Source organism: Microcebus murinus, chromosome 13 (assembly GCF_040939455.1).
Source record: "Microcebus murinus isolate Inina chromosome 13, M.murinus_Inina_mat1.0, whole genome shotgun sequence".
Lineage (NCBI taxonomy): Eukaryota > Metazoa > Chordata > Mammalia > Primates > Cheirogaleidae > Microcebus > Microcebus murinus.
The window spans coordinates 4965494-4981720 of NC_134116.1; the positions used below are offsets into that span (position 1 = coordinate 4965494).

A 16227-nucleotide genomic window follows, 5' to 3' on the forward strand; every position below is an offset into this window, starting at 1 on the left:
ATAGTTAATGTATATTTTATTTTTATGGACAGTATTTGAGTTGTTTCAAAAACAAATATTCATATATTTTAATTCTTAAATCAATTGATACTGTGTCTTAATCTCTAGTGTTTATGTGAAAATATGTGGCCTACTCTTCAACAGAAGTATAGACACCATTTTATATTAGTCACACATCATTAATATCAATATTGTCAGGAATGTGTAATAGAAAACATTTAAGGAATATAGAAAGAAAGGTGTTCTTTTTGTTTAAATTATAAAATGGTGATGCATGTAAACATGTATATGTTCAGGCCGTTCTGTATTAAAGCAAAAGAGGAACATTCTAAATTTTCAAAATAATTTATTAATTACCTTTTAAGTGGAAGAAACTGGCCAGTTTGTTAAAATACTGAAATATTCTTGTAGCAGAATGAAGAAGTCTTGTGTATCATTTGCTGTAATAGAACACAAAATAGAAGACTCGAATATTATTTAATGTGATAGAAATAAATACATCTTCACAGATAACAAAGAGAAGATGTATGAAAGGTTTTAAATGTATTTCCAGTCAACATTCACTAAATGATGATCATCCCTCTTTTAAAATTAAAAAAGGAGAACTTTGAAGTCACTGTGTTGGTAAAACACTAATGCTTCTTGAGTGCTTTTAACTTTATTTTTGCCAGGATACATATAGTGGCTTATTTAGTTTATGAGCAAACATGATTAATTAATAAAACTAAAGTTTTAAAATATTTTAACACTGTTGTGCCATGAATGAAATGTTACCCTCCCACTAATGTTAAGAGAAACCTGTTAGCCAAGTTTGTGGCTAAGATCTAAAAACAATATTTTATTGGGGCCAGGCATGATGGCTCATGCCTGTAATTCTAGCACTCTGGGAGGCCACGGTGGGAAGATCCCTTGAGGTCAGCCCAAGGAAGAGCAAGACCTCGTCTCTACTAAAAATAGAAAAAAATTAGCTGGTTGTGGTGGTGCTCATGTATAGTCCCAGCTACTATAGTCCCAGAGCCGAGGCAGGAGAATCACTTGAGTCCAGGAGTTTGAGGTTGCTGTGAGCTAGGCTAATGGGTGCAGCATGCACTGTAAGGATGGGAAAGTTTGTAGCTGTGACTTGAATGGTGCAAAGGCAATAGATATAACATCAATGTTTGTATACCTTAATATTTTGAAATACAAAATAATTATTTGTTACAACTTCTTAAAATCATCAAACAATATGATAGTGAGAATATTATATTCTACCCTATTGTGAAATATAGGCTTCCATAATCTCTTGCAATATGTGATTTATATCTTATTTGATAAAATATTAAATACATTATGGTTTTAAATTTGAATATTCTGATGCGAGACATGAGTGCAACTGTTTTATTTGGCAGGTGATTACAGAAAGCACAAAGTATAGTGAAGGAAGTGAAATGGGATAGAGGACAAAAACAATAAAATCTATGTTTATTCAGATTTCTGTTTCTACATTTTAAAGTTTTGAGTCACAACTCTAATATTATCTCTAATATTATCTAATAACTCTAATATTATCACATGTCTGTTTTGTATTCTTAGAATTACTTATCTGCTGGCTCATAAATAAGCTATGCCTTGGGTGCTGCAGAAGTTGTTGAATTTAGCATGCATGTGAATCACCTGAATGGCTTGTGATATCTTGGATTGCTGGGCTCCTCCTTCATGTCACTTATTCAGTGGCTCTGGTTGGCAGCCAAAGAATGTGTCTTTCTTACGATTTCTCGGGATTTTCCAATGTTGCTTGTCCAAGGAATCCATCTCAATCACCAGTGTTTGGGTGGTTTGGAACCATTTATGGTTTCCTTGGTATACAGAGGTCAGTTAAATATTCATTCAGGGTATACATGTGTGGCCTAGATTAGAATCTAAATTCTGACATCTTGGACTGAGGGTCTGTTCTATGTGAACACACTGGATGAACCCTTGCGAGTCCAAGCAGGAGAGAATTCGGGAGTAGGGTCCTTTTGAGGAGTGACCAGAATCTCTCATGTTATTTTCAGGGCTACTTGGGGCATATTTGGGAAAGGTGCTGGTGGCAGCACTGGAGGTTTGAGGCATAGGATCACACTCACACCTGCAAGACAGGCCTCAGTCTGGATTCAGCTCATCACACACAGGTGAACCTTCTCAGGGTACTTTCTTTGATCTTTTTTTTTTTTTTTTTTTGTTTGAGACAGAGTCTCCCTTTGTTGCCCAGGCTAGAGTCAGTGCCATGGCGTCAGCCTAGCTCACAGCAACCTCACACTCCTGGGCTCAAGCGATCCTTCTGCCTAAGCGTTCTGAATAGCTGGGACTACAGGCATGAGCCACCATGCTCGGCTAATTTTTTCTATATATTTTTAGTTGACCAATTAATTTGTTTCTATTTTTAGTAGAGACAGGATCTCGCTTTTGCTCAGGCTGGTTTCGAACTCCTGACCTTGAGCGATCCGCCCGCCTCGGCCTCCCAGAGTGCTAGGATTATAGGTGTGAGCCATCATACCCTGCCTTTCTTTGATTTTTGATTAGCAGAATCTCATTCAGTGTGTTCAGGGTTTTTTTTTCTATTTGCCATTTCAGGGAAAGATATGGGTTGTAGCGTTGTCTTCACATCCTTGGGACCTTACAGTTATCCTCTTCTACTATAGCAGCCTTAAAATCTCTTTCAGTTGACACTCTTTCAAATACATTAATAAAATCCTTACTGCCCATTCATTAGTGAAATTATCTAAATGGACTTCTAATCTAATGCCTACTTGCAAATTTCACATTATGAATGGGTTTGATAACTTTGATTTCTTTCTTTTTTTTTTTGAGAAAGAGAGAGTCATTGCCCTGGTTAGAGTGCCGTGTCCTCAGCCTAGCTCACAGCAACCTCAAACTCGTGGGCTCAAGCAATCCTGCCTCAGCCTCCTGAGTAGCTGAGACTACAGGCATGTACCACCATGCCCAGCTAATTATTTATACATATTTTTTTTAGGTGGCCAATTAATTTCTTTCTATTGATAGTAGAGATGGGGTCTCACTCTTGGTCAGGCTGGTTTCAAACTCCTGAGCTTGAGCGATCCTCCCACCTCTGCCTCCCAGAGTGCTAGGATTACAGGTGTGAGCCACTGGGCCCAGCCTGATAACTTTGATTTTTAAGCAATACATGTTTCTGTTCTAAATATTTTGAGAATTTTTGTGAGTTTTGCCTTGGATTATTCATTAAAATTAATTATTATCTTACAAAATTAATTGTAATTATGTAGTCTCTGATTTTGACTCTGTTTTATTTAATGGATCTTAAGAAATATATTTAAATGCATTCTTCTTATCCTGAATAACTCTTCTGTTTTTAAACTTACAGGTGTCTTCCCAATTATGTTATCATGCTTTACTTTTGTGTTTTTATAATGCCATTTGTCTTTGAATAAGTCATTTATTCATTAGTGACATATTTTTAAGATATCAGAGAACTGATTTGATTCATATGAAATGATGAGTATAGTCACTTCTGATTTTTAGACCAGTGCTATTTGCCTATTATTATACCCAAGGCTGACAACTTTCTTTTTTAAATTTGTGGTGAAATACATGTACTATAGAATTTACCACTTATTAATTGTGCATTTCAGTGGCATTAAGTATATTTATTTCTTTGTACAACCATCACCACCATTAATTGCTGAATAGTTTTTATCTTGCAAAAATGAAACTCTGTACTCATTCAACTATAATCCCCAATTTTTCATTCCTCAGTCCTTGGAAGCCACCATTCTACTTTCTGTCTGTGTGTGTTTGATGAATGTAGGTACTTTATAAATATGGAATCACACAATATTTGTTTTCTTTTTTAGTAAGTTCATTTTACTTGAAATAATGCCCATAAGGTTTATCTATGCTGTAGCGTGTCTCAAATTGTCTTTTTTAATGATGAATTATATTTTATTTTTGAATATACCACACTTTGTTTATCTATTCATCAAAGGACCTTTGGGTTTCCTCCTCCTTTTGCCAGTATAACTAATGATGCTATCAGCATGAGTGTATACATATTTTTTCTCAATGTTACTTTTCTTGGTATATGTCCTGAAGTGACATTGCTGGATTATAAAACAAGTCTACTTTTTATTTTTGAGGTGATGTACTGTTTTTCATAGAGTCTGTACCATTTTACTCTTCCACCTAGAGTGTACAAGGTTTTCAGTTTCTCCACATTTCCGTCAACAGTTGTTATTTTCTATTTTTATTTACTTTTACGAAGGCACAAATGAATGAAATTTTATAATTTTAAGATATATAAAGAGATGGTTGTACAAATATATATGTATATAATATGCCATTTTAACCATTTTTAATGTGTATAGTTTGTTGGTATTACATATATTCAAATTGTGCAATCATCTCTATTCATATGGAACATACACATTAAAATTATGTGAATGTACTTAATATCATTGAACTTAATTAAATATACTTAAATTAAGTGTATTTACTATCCCATAAAATAGTTACAGTGGCAAATTTTAAAATGTATTTTACCATAATGTAAAATAACTTAAAAATGAACAAAGTATAGGTACATGCTATGGCATTGATAAATATCACAAATATAATGTATAAAAGAACCCAGAGAATAAGTATACATACTATATAAACCAATTTATATAAAATCCAACTAGCAAATGAAATGGAAATTCTGGCATCCAGTAATGATGGAGCAGTTTGTTGAACTAACATTCTAACGTGACAATGATAAAATGTGGGTAAGATTTTATACATATTTATACAGAAACATACATCTAGAGGTAATATATAATATATATGTAATACCTGAGTGAGAATTTTAGATCTTCCTACTGTAGAGAAAATACGGATTGAAATTTGAGTTCAACCAAGCTAACTTGCTTCTAGTAAAATAATAATGCTCTTCAAAAAAGTACCACAAAGTCTTTTCTCTATAGTTTCCATTAAGCAATTTAAAAATACCTAATATGTGAAGACACAGAAAAATATAGTCATACACAAGATAAAAATTGGACAGTAGAAGGTATTCTCAAGATGACCAAAATTACCACAAAAGAATTGTAATTACTAGAAAAGAATTTGAAAACAGCTATTACAAATTTGTTCATCAGGGTAAATTAGAAAAATATTCTCATAATCAATGTACAGATATGGAACTTCAGCAGAAAATGGGGATTATAATAACATCCAACTATATAGATGATGATATAAAAAATTACTTTTGAGCATATTGGCAGAGTATAAACAAAATAAATTTGTTCAAATACAGAGCAATAGGAATTACCTAACCTGAAGAAAAGAGGGAAAAAAGTTTGTAGAAAAGTGAACATAGCCTTAGAGAGCTGTGGGGTGATTGCAACTCAAAATAAGAGAGTACAGAAAAATAAGATAAAAAATCAATTAATAGATGAAAACTTACAGAAATTGGTGGAAAACCTACATTTTTAGATATAAGTAGGTCACCAAATCCAAAAAGAAAAATACAAATAAAATGATACCCGGGAACATCATAGTCAAACTTCTAAAATCTGTAAATAAGCAAAGTATTGAGGACAGTCGCAAAGAGGAAAAAAATTGCATGAGGGGAAATAGTATAGATGATAAATAACACTTGAATTACATTTTTGAACTGCAGAGAGGAAAATCTAATATCAGCACAGCATTCTATATTCAGGAGAATGCTCTTTCAAAAATAAAGCCAAAGTGAAAATGAGATACCACACACCTATGAGAAAGGCAAAATTGCAAAATAAAGTTGCAAATGCCAAGTGCTGGTGAGGATTTGGTGCAAGAAGCAATAGGAATGCTAACTGGCATGGTAAGTATGGAAGAGTTTAGCAATTTCTTTTGAGGTTAAACATATATATATATTTATTGTATGACCTAGATATCCCATTCCTGGGTATTTACTCTGGCAAATTGAAAACTAACGTTTAAACAAAAACTTGTTTGTAGGTGTTTATAGCTTCTGTATCTATATTTGCAAAAAACTTGACATAAACTATATGTTCTTCAGCAGGTGAATGGATAAACTGGGGCATTTATAGGATAAAATCCTAGTTTTCAACAAAAAGGAAGAAACTTGATTCACACTACATTATGAAAGAATGAATCTTAAGTGCATTTCTCTAAGTGAATGATGTCAGATCTATAAGACTATATATTATTAATATATAATCTTGTAATATTAAAAGTGAAATTATAAATCCATATTTTATTATTTTTAATATATTTTTAGTTGGCCAATTAATTTCTTTCTATTGATAGTAGAGACAGGGTCTCACTCTTGCTCAAGCTGGTTTCAACCTGCTGACCTTGAGCAATCCTCCCGCCTTGGCCTCCCAGAGTGTTAGGATTACAGACGTGAGCCAGGTGCCAGACCTAAAAGTGAAATTATAAAAGTGGAAAATGATCAGTGGTTGCTAAAGAATGGGATGAAGAAAGGAGTTGATTAGAAAGGGACACTGGAAAATTTGGAGAATGATGAAACAGTTGGGAGGTACTATGAATGTGAATATGTTACTCCAGGTAGTTATCAAAACCCAATATACCATACACCACTAAGAGTAAATTTTCTTCTGTGCAAAATTTTACAAATTTACCAGGATGTCTGGGGAAATCAGATGGAATGCAGACAGTGACAAGTAAGTCTCATTGTAACTAAAAATGTATGACTATAATCTGTTGAAGAGAGTGGATATGAAACATTCTGACCTAAGTTACTTTGGAAAAATTGTTTTGATTGAGTACTGTAAGATTGTATACAAACACTATTCCACTTGGTAATTTTTCCCCCCACACCGATATGGATTAGTCTGTTTGAAACTATTTTACATGTTAATGTATATATTTTAAATAATTTCAGCCTATTTCTCATTGTACTTGACAAAAGTTAAAAATAAATAGAGAATGCTAGAATGCATTTTGTGGTCCTGGAGTGAAGTGGAAAATATTAGGATGAACTTATGTCTACTGTAATATATTTACACAGATAGATGGATAGATACATACATATATGTGTAGACATCTGAGCTTACATTTGTACATATATTTCCAAACTCTGCTGAGAGTTCCCAGAAGCAGTGATACCCAGTATTGCTCTCTTTCATTCTTTTTTCTTTCCTTTTTTATTGCACTATTTCTTTCTATTGCTCAGTCTTTTAGACTTTCTTTTTTTCTATCATTTTGTTTCTTTGTTTTGCTCTTTCCTTGTTTTTTTATTCATTTATTTGTTCTTTTTTTCTTTGATTTTTTGCACTTTCTCTTCTATTAATATCTTACCCTCTTTCTTTTGCTCTTTCCTTTATTTTCTCCCTCTTTTGCTATTTCTTTGTTACTTCATTTTATTTATTTATTTATTTATTTATTTATTTATTTCCTTTCTCTCTCCCTTCCTTCCTTCCTTCCTTCCTTCCTTCCTTCCTTCCTTCCTTCCTTCCTTCCTTCCTTCCTTCCTTCCTTCCTTCCTTCCTTCCTTCCTTCCTTCCTCCCTCCCTCCCTCCCTCCCTCCCTCCCTCCCTTCCCTTCCTTCTTTCCTCTCACTCTGTTGCCCAGGCTAGAGTGCAGTGGCATCAGCCTAGCTCACAGCAACCTCAAAGTCCTGGGCTCAAGTGATCTTCCTCACCCTCCTGAGTAGCTGGGACTACAGGTACACACCACCATACTTTGCTAATTTTTTCTGTGGTAGAGATGGGGTCTTGCTCTTGCTCAGGCTGCTCTTGAAATCCTAAAGTCAAGCAATCTTCCCACGTCAGCCTCCCAGAGTGCTAGGGTTACAGGCATAAGCCACCAGCCCGGCTTGTTTCATATTTTATTTCACTCTTTCATTCTACTTTTGTTCTTTTCTTTCATTCTCTCTTTCTCTTTCACTCCTTTGCTCATTTACGTTTTCTTTTACTCTTTTTTCACTGTGTTTTTTTGCTGTATCTTTTTTCTATTCTGAAAAAAACCAGGATTCTGATTGGGAAAATGTATACCTCTTCCTTGGATAGTCACAAATAGGGTTGCCAGGTAATATATGCCCAGTTAAATTTGAATATCATTAAGTAGAGTTCCTAGACAAAATATATGCAGTTGAATTTGAATTTCAGATAAACAATGAATAAAATGTTTGTATAAGTATGTCTCAAATATTGCAAAGGATATACTTAGTATAGAGCATATGATTATTGCTTACCTAAAATTCAAATGTAATTAAAACTTTGACATTTTATTTCTTAAATTGGACAACACTGTTCATAATGCAATTAGTCTTTAAAAAAATATTGTAAGAGAATATGTTTAACTTGAACTAAGGCAATTGTTTACAAAATTTATTGGACCATAGAACACTATTTGAAAGTTATACCTATTAGTATGTTGATGAACACAAATTTGGAAAAGCTTATTTAATCTCATACCTTAATTTTACAGGTGAGGAAACTGGAAGAAACTACTGAAATTTTCCTCACAGTAGAGCTCAGATGCCAGTCACTTAATCATCTAGACTGTGCTCTCTTAGTTCCTTTCATAACAATTAATTCCTTTTTTCCAATTTTATCTATAATCATTTAAGAGCTCTGAAATAAACTCTGTTTATTATAATCTACTAATCTATACATTTTTATTTAAACAGTAATTTTTGCATGTTTTATCTTATTCACTTGATTCGTATTATCTACTTTTAAATAATCCACTTTTTAATAGAAATGTATTGATTATATAAACTATGAGATTAGTGAATTTCCAAGTAACTGATTTAATCATTTTTAGACACAGATTGGCTATACCTTACAAATGCAAATGCATATATATACATGAAACATTTTTAAAAACAGTCATTGTTGAGCCTGGATAAAGTTTCATCAGAAATTCAACACTAAGGAATAATATCCATTCATAACTCCTAAAATGACAATGCAGTCAAGAAAGAAAGAAAACTATAGGTACATAAGTAAACTTCCTTTTATCTCAATTGAATTTTTGAAATACAGGCCTGTAAGCGTTTGAAATGTCATTGAGAGTGAAGAAGACATAGTTCAAGGAAAACCTGTCTTTCTTATTTTTCTCTTTTTGCAAAAGCTAAACATGTAACATAACATAATTTAACAAAACTTTAACATATAACTAATGGTATAGAATATTTTGGTGAACTTCTTTATAGATTTGATGTAATTTTTACTTTGTTTTAATTGTCATGCTGTTTGAAAAAATATATTATTTAATTCTAAAGCTTAGAAAAAATGGTTAGGTAAAGATTTCCATCTCAGTCACAGTAGAATAGAGTTTTCAGACGATTTTATCAAAAAAAATTGTATGTGTCTTCTTCAGGAACTGCTTAAGAATCCCCAAGCTAATTCACTTCTTATAATAATTTTGATGGAGTTTAGTGGCCTGTCCATGCAACAATTATATAATTCTACAAAATGATTTAAAGCCAAGAGTATATGAGAATAGAATTTTTAAAATATTTACTTCCGATGTGTGGGTGTTAATATAACTTAAGAAAACCACTCCTGGGTAGTTAATGCAGTGTGATACATTTTTAAAATTCATGTTTTCTCTAGAAAATATTTTAAATTCTATAGTAGAGATTAAATTCTGACATCACTTGGCTACCTAAAGATAAACAATTACTTTCTTTGAGACTCATGTTTATTTATTGTTTATCTAAAATTCACACCTCTTTCTTTCTTCATTGCTTTTTCAACTCATTCAAAATATCTACCTATATTCCCCTACTTTTTTACCTATATCAAAACTTTACACTCTAGTATTTAACAAAGTTTTCCATATGAAGTTTTTCTTGGCATAGTCTTGAATTATCTTAATACATATAGGTATTATTTGTGCAGGTAGACTTAACAGTTTTATAGCTTTTTCACATACACAAAATTTCTCTACACTCTACTTCAGCCCAATTCCGTCACTTACTGATGTGGATATTTGCAAGACCTTATCATCAGCTACATTTCATCTATCTCTAAAATAATTAACTCTATGTTTTTAAATATTTATCGCTTTTATTTTTTTTTTTATTTCATTTATCCCGTTGGACATGCTCTTTTACCCTAGTAAGAGTTTGGTAATTTTGTTACTCTGTCTTACTAATCTCTGTGCCCCCCTTCTCCAACAGATCACAACATGATAGACATGGCCTGTCAACTCTTTACCCGACAAAATTCTCTCATTTGTTCCTTAAATATCCCCACATCTTTTTCCAAATCTCAACTCTAGTTTAATTGTAGAACCTTATTTTTTTTTTATAAATTGCCCATTACTAAAGTAGAATATTTATTGAGAGAGAACTATTCATATGGTGACATTACAAAATTAGGATCTACAATCACAATTGGATTCCAGAACAGCCTCCAAAGTTAGTCCTCATTATTCTAATAAGGATTTATTTCAAATTAATAATCCTCTCTTTAAGATTCCTGCTTTAATATTTACACCATCACATTCTGAAAGCCCTCTTGCTTCCTATATTAATGGAAGAAATGTATAGTCTGTGTTTCTAGGAAGGGGAGCTGAGTTTTTGAGATAACATGTTTAGCTGTTGTTATTATGTGTTGTTATGTGATAAAATAGGCATCCTAAATAGTGGCTTCCAATAGCAAAAATTTATTTTGTCATATTTATATGAGTCGATTTGGCAGTCCTTTTGCCGTATATGATATTGGCTGAAGGGTTTGTATGGCTAACCTCTCCAAAATGTCCTCATTCACATGGCGGAGAGTGGGTGCTAGAACCTCAGGGGACCCATACACCAAGGGCCTTAGTTCTTTCCCGCGTGGGCCTGTGCATGGGCCTAGCATTGGTGTATGGGTTCCAAAAAGGAGCACTTCAAATGGCAAGGACAGAAGCTGTAGAACTTTTAAGGCTCTTGTCTTGTAATTTAAATATTACTTTTGCTTGTTTTGTTAGTCAAAATAAATCACTGGGCAAGGCCAGATTCAAGAGGAAGGAAAATAGACTCCATATTTCAGTGGTAAAAGGGCAAAGAATTTCTAGTCATTTTCTTTCTCACACTACATGAACTTTGACTAACTAGTCATTTTTTTTTCACCATGGTCAGCTCTCAGGTTAAAATTTATCTATAATTCTCATACACGTAAAATACATTCAATTCTTCCCAAACTCTAATCTCTCCCGATTTCAATATGAAAACTTTAGTCTCAATTCTGGGTTCCTGTAATTTAAATGTAATTAGATGTGGCTGAGGCTCTGTAGGGTTGTTCCATGTTTGAACACATAAATTAGAGTAGTATAGTACTTGCATCCCAAACAGCAGTTTTTATTATTATAATAAATATAAAATTTGGAAGCCTATACCTCGTTTGTTGGCAGATATTAAACATATACCTCATCTTTTGCCTGTTGATACTAGTTAGTGCTGTAGAGATAAATGCACAAAAGATGTGCATTTATCTCTACAGCACTAGATAGATGCACAAAAGGCATTTGACAAAATCCAGCACACCTTTATGATAAAAACTCTTATGATAAAACTCTTATGATAAAAACTCTTAAAAAATAGGCATAGATGGGACATACCTTAAAATTATTAAGGCCATATATGATAAACCCACAGCCAGTATCATACTGAATGAGGAAAAATTAAAAACATTCCCACTTAGAACTGGAACCAGACCAGGTTGCCCACTATCTCCACTTCTATTCAACATAGTGCTGGAAGTCCTTGCCAGAGCAATTAAAGAAGAGGGGAATTAAGGGTGTCCAAATGGAGGCAGAAGAGATCAAACTCTCAATCTTTCCTGATGATATGATATCTAGAAAACCACATGGATTCAACCAAGAGACTCCTGGAATTGATAAATGAATTCAGTAAAGTCTCACAAATCAGTGGCATTCATATACACCAATAACAGCCAAGCCAAAAATCAAATTAAAAATGCACCTTCACAATAGCTTCAAAGAAAATTGAATATCTAGGAATATATTTAATGAAATAGGTGAAAGACATATGTAGGGAGAACTATGAAACACTGAGAAAAGAAATTGTAGAAGATGTAAACATGGAAAAATCTACTATGCTCATGGATTGGCAGAATCAATCCATGATTGTTAAACTGTCCATACTACCTAAAGTGATCTACAGAATTAATGCAATCCCTATCCAAGTATCATTATCATTCTTTACAGATCTAGAAAAAATAGTTCTATGCTTTGTATGGAACCAGAGAAGACTTTACATAGCCAAAGCAATCTTAAGCAAAAACAAACAAACAAACAAAACAAAACAAAACAAAAAAACTAGGATATATCAGTCTACCAGACTTCAAGCTTTACTACAAGGTTATAGTAACCAGAATAGCATGGTACTGGCATGAGAAGAGAGATACAGACCTTTGGAACAGGACTGAGAACCCAGATATGAAACCATCCTCATATTGTCATTTAATATTTGACAAAGCAGACAAAAATATACATTGGGGAAAAGAATCTCTATTCAATAAATGGTGCTGGAAAAACTGGATAACCACATGCAGAAGATTGAAACTGGATCCCCATCTCTCACAAAAAATTAATTTATGATGGATAACAGAGTTAAACCTAAGGCATGGAACCTTAAGTGATTCTAGAAGAAAATGTTGGGAAGACTCTTTTAGACATTGGCCTAGGTAAAGAATTTATGAAGAAGACCCCCAAAGCAATCACAGCAGCAACAAAAATAAACAAATAGGACCTGATCAGATTCAAAAGCTTCTAAACAGCAAAGGAAACTATCATTAGAGCAAACAGACTACCTACAGAATGGGAGAAAATATTTCTTTCTACACTTCTGATAAAGGGCTGATAACAAGAATGTATATAGAACTTTAAAAAATCAATAAAAAATAAAACAACCCCATCGATAAATAGGCAAAGGACATTAACAGAAAATTTTCAAAAGAAGACGGAATCATGGGCAACAAACTTACAAAAAAAGTGCTCAACATCTCTAATAATTAAGGAAAACCAAATCACTGAGATATCACCTAACTCCAGTGAGAATGGCCTCTATCAAAAAGTCCCAAAACAACAAATGCTGGTGTGGATGTGGAGACATTGGAACACTCTTATACTGCTGGTGGGACTGCAACTCCTGTGTAAAGTTATTTGGAGATACCTCAAAGAGATAAATATAGAAATACCATCTGATCCAGCAATTCCACTACTAGGCATCTACCCAAAGGAACAAAAGACATTCTGTAATAAAGACATCTGCACTCAAATGTTTATGGCAGCACAATTCACAATTGCAAAGATGTGGAAACAACCCAAATGCCCTTCAATCTGTGAGCGGATTAATAAAATGTGGTATATGTACACTATGGAATATTAATGACAAAAAAACAATGGTGATCTAGAACCTCTTCTATTATCCTGGATAGACATTGAGACCATCCTTCAAAGCGAGGTATCACAAGAATGGAAAAATAAGCACCACATGTACTCACCATCAAACTTGTACTAACTGATCAACACTAATGTGCTCACATATTCATTGGCTGTCAATCAGGGTGTGTGTGCGGGGCAAGGGTGGGTAGAATCACAACTATTGGATGTGGTGGGCACTATATGGGGGAAAGGCACACCTCTAGCCCTGCCTTGGGTGAGGCAAAGGTATACTTGTAACCAAAAGGTTTTACCCCTATAATATCTCAACATAAAAATAAATAAATAAATAAACTAAAAATATATAAAAATAAACTACAAAAAAAGAAAAAGGGATTATGCATGGAGGGTCTAGGAGAAATAAATGAGTGTAATAAAGAAAAAACATGCTTATATAGATACACAAACTTTTTTGTATTAGAGAATGAATTTTACAGTCAAGATAACAATACATGGACTGGGCAATAGATAACTGAAGCAGTATAAGTAGGAGTGATGTAGTTATATTTCTCATAGACAACTCTGACTACATTTTTGATAATGGATTGGAAGCATGCCTGGGACGAAGAGTATAATAAGGAGGTGAACACTATAGTCCTGGTTGAAATTATTAAGGCCTGAATTAGGACAACAGTCATTGAGATACATTGTGTATTAGTTTTCTAGGGCTTCCATAATAAAATGCCACATAGACTGTGTGGCTTAAACAGCAGAAATTTATTTTCTCACAATTCTAAAAGCTAGAAGCCCATGATCATGGTGTCAGTAGTGTTCATTTCATTCTATGGTCTTTCTGGTTGGCTTGAAGATAGTCACCTTCATCAAGTGTCTTCATGTGCTCTTTCCTTGTGCACATGTGTGTTGAAATCTCTTCTTTTCATAAGAGCAACAGTCATATATGTGTATCGAAATCTCTTCTTTTCATAAGGGCAACAGTCATTAAATTGGGCCCACTCCAATGACCCAATTTAACATTAATTACTTCTTTAAAGACTGTATTTCTTACACTTGTGTTTATATATGTCAAAAAAAAAAAAAAAAAAAAAGGCCGGGCGCTGTGGCTCACGCCTGTAATCCTAGCTCTTGGGAGGCCGAGGCGGGCGGATTGCTCAAGGTCAGGAGTTCAAAACCAGCCTGAGCAAGAGCGAGACCCCGTCTCTACTATAAATAGAAAGAAATTAATTGGCCAACTGATATATATATAAAAAAATTAGCCGGGCATGGTGGCGCATGCCTGTAGTCCCAGCTACCCGGGAGGCTGAGGCAGAAGGATCACTCGAGCCCAGGAGTTTGAGGTTGCTGTGAGCTAGGCTGACGCCACGGCACTCACTCTAGCCTGGGCAACAAAGTGAGACTCTGTCTCAAAAAAAAAAAAAAAAAAGACTGTATTTCCAAATACAGTCATATTCCAAGGAATTAAGGGGGGATAAGACACCATATTAATTTTGGAGGAACACAACTCAACCTATAATATATAGAAAGGAATTAATTCAACAAATACTCAAAAAATGAGGGGCAGATGGAGTAATCATTTGTGTCTGAGTATTTTTAAACATTGTTACTATGTAACTCTCTCTGTGTATATACATAGGTAAGTAGATGATAGATAAATAGATAGATACCATATACTATTCCCACTATTTGAACTTTTTGAGAAATACACCTTCAGGGTGAATTTGTTTGCTAAAAGCACGTGATGCTTACTATGAAGGAAAATAGAAAATGTTGAATCAGAATAAAACCAAGAACCAGATAGAATGACCAAAGCAGTAGTTCTTACCTTGGAATCACATAGATAGCTACTAAAAATATATGTATGCCATGACTCCACCTTAGCACAATTAAATGCCAACCTATGGAATAGACATTGAGTAGCAAGTTGGGCATGGTGGCTCATAACTGTAATCCCAGCACTTTGGGATGCTGAGGTGGAGGATCAGTTGAGCCTAGGAGTTTGAGGCCAGCCTGGGTAACATAGCAAGACTCTGTCTCTAAAAAATTTTTTTAAAAATTAGCCAGGTGGGATGGCCCATGCCTGTAGTACCAGCTACTTGGGGACTGAGGTGGGAAGACCACTTCAGACTGAGAGTTGGAGGTTGCAGTGAGCTGTGAGCCCACCACTGCACTCAAGCCTAGGTGATAGAGGGAGACCTCATCTTTTAAAAATTGAGTAAATAAATGAAATAATAAAAATCTCCCCAGGTGATCTCAGTGTGTTGTCAGGATTAAGAACCACTGAACTGAAAGAACATAGTAAGGAGAGGAGTGACAAAGCAAATGAAATAATATTGGGGCTTGTGGCCCTTCCCAGATTTGAGGATGCAACTAGGAATCAACACACTTTGAGCAAGTTAAATCTAAGGGGCAGGATTACAGAAGACCTTTATTCAGCAGAAAACCTAATCAGACAGAACTTCAAAAATTTTCTATTGTTTCTATGACTATAAATATTGATAGCCTGAAATCTCAGAACAGATTCTACATCATGAGGAGAATCACCCAAGTACTTTTATTAATATGTTTGTGTGTACATGTGTGTAACAACATGTTAATATTATGTGATTTTAACATTGAAGCCTCTTCAGGCATCAAGATATCTTTGCTCCTGCACAATGCACCACAGCTGAAAAGTCTGTGTGGCACTAAACACTGAAAAACCAGGGGTTGAGGGGAATCAGCTTCCAAAGAAGAGGCAGAGCCTTTAACAGGGGATGTACACAAAATCTCTCAAGAGAAAGAGGAAATATTAAGCCTACCTACCCCAAAGAGCCAGCAGGTGCAAACATCCCCAACTACCTGAATCCTCCTATATCTCTACCCTGCATT

The 16227-nt window shown here is 34.3% G+C and overlaps 1 long non-coding RNA gene across 1 annotated transcript in view; it reads right to left on the reverse strand.

Annotated features, from left to right (window-relative positions):
- Nucleotides 1-352: 352 nt before the first annotated feature.
- LOC142874790 (uncharacterized) overlaps nt 353-16227 on the reverse strand; it is a 79834-nt gene continuing 63959 nt past the window's right edge. Inside the window, exon 3 of the long non-coding RNA XR_012922411.1 lies at nt 353-440. This is a non-coding gene — a long non-coding RNA (uncharacterized LOC142874790). The remainder of the gene's footprint in view (nt 441-16227) is intronic.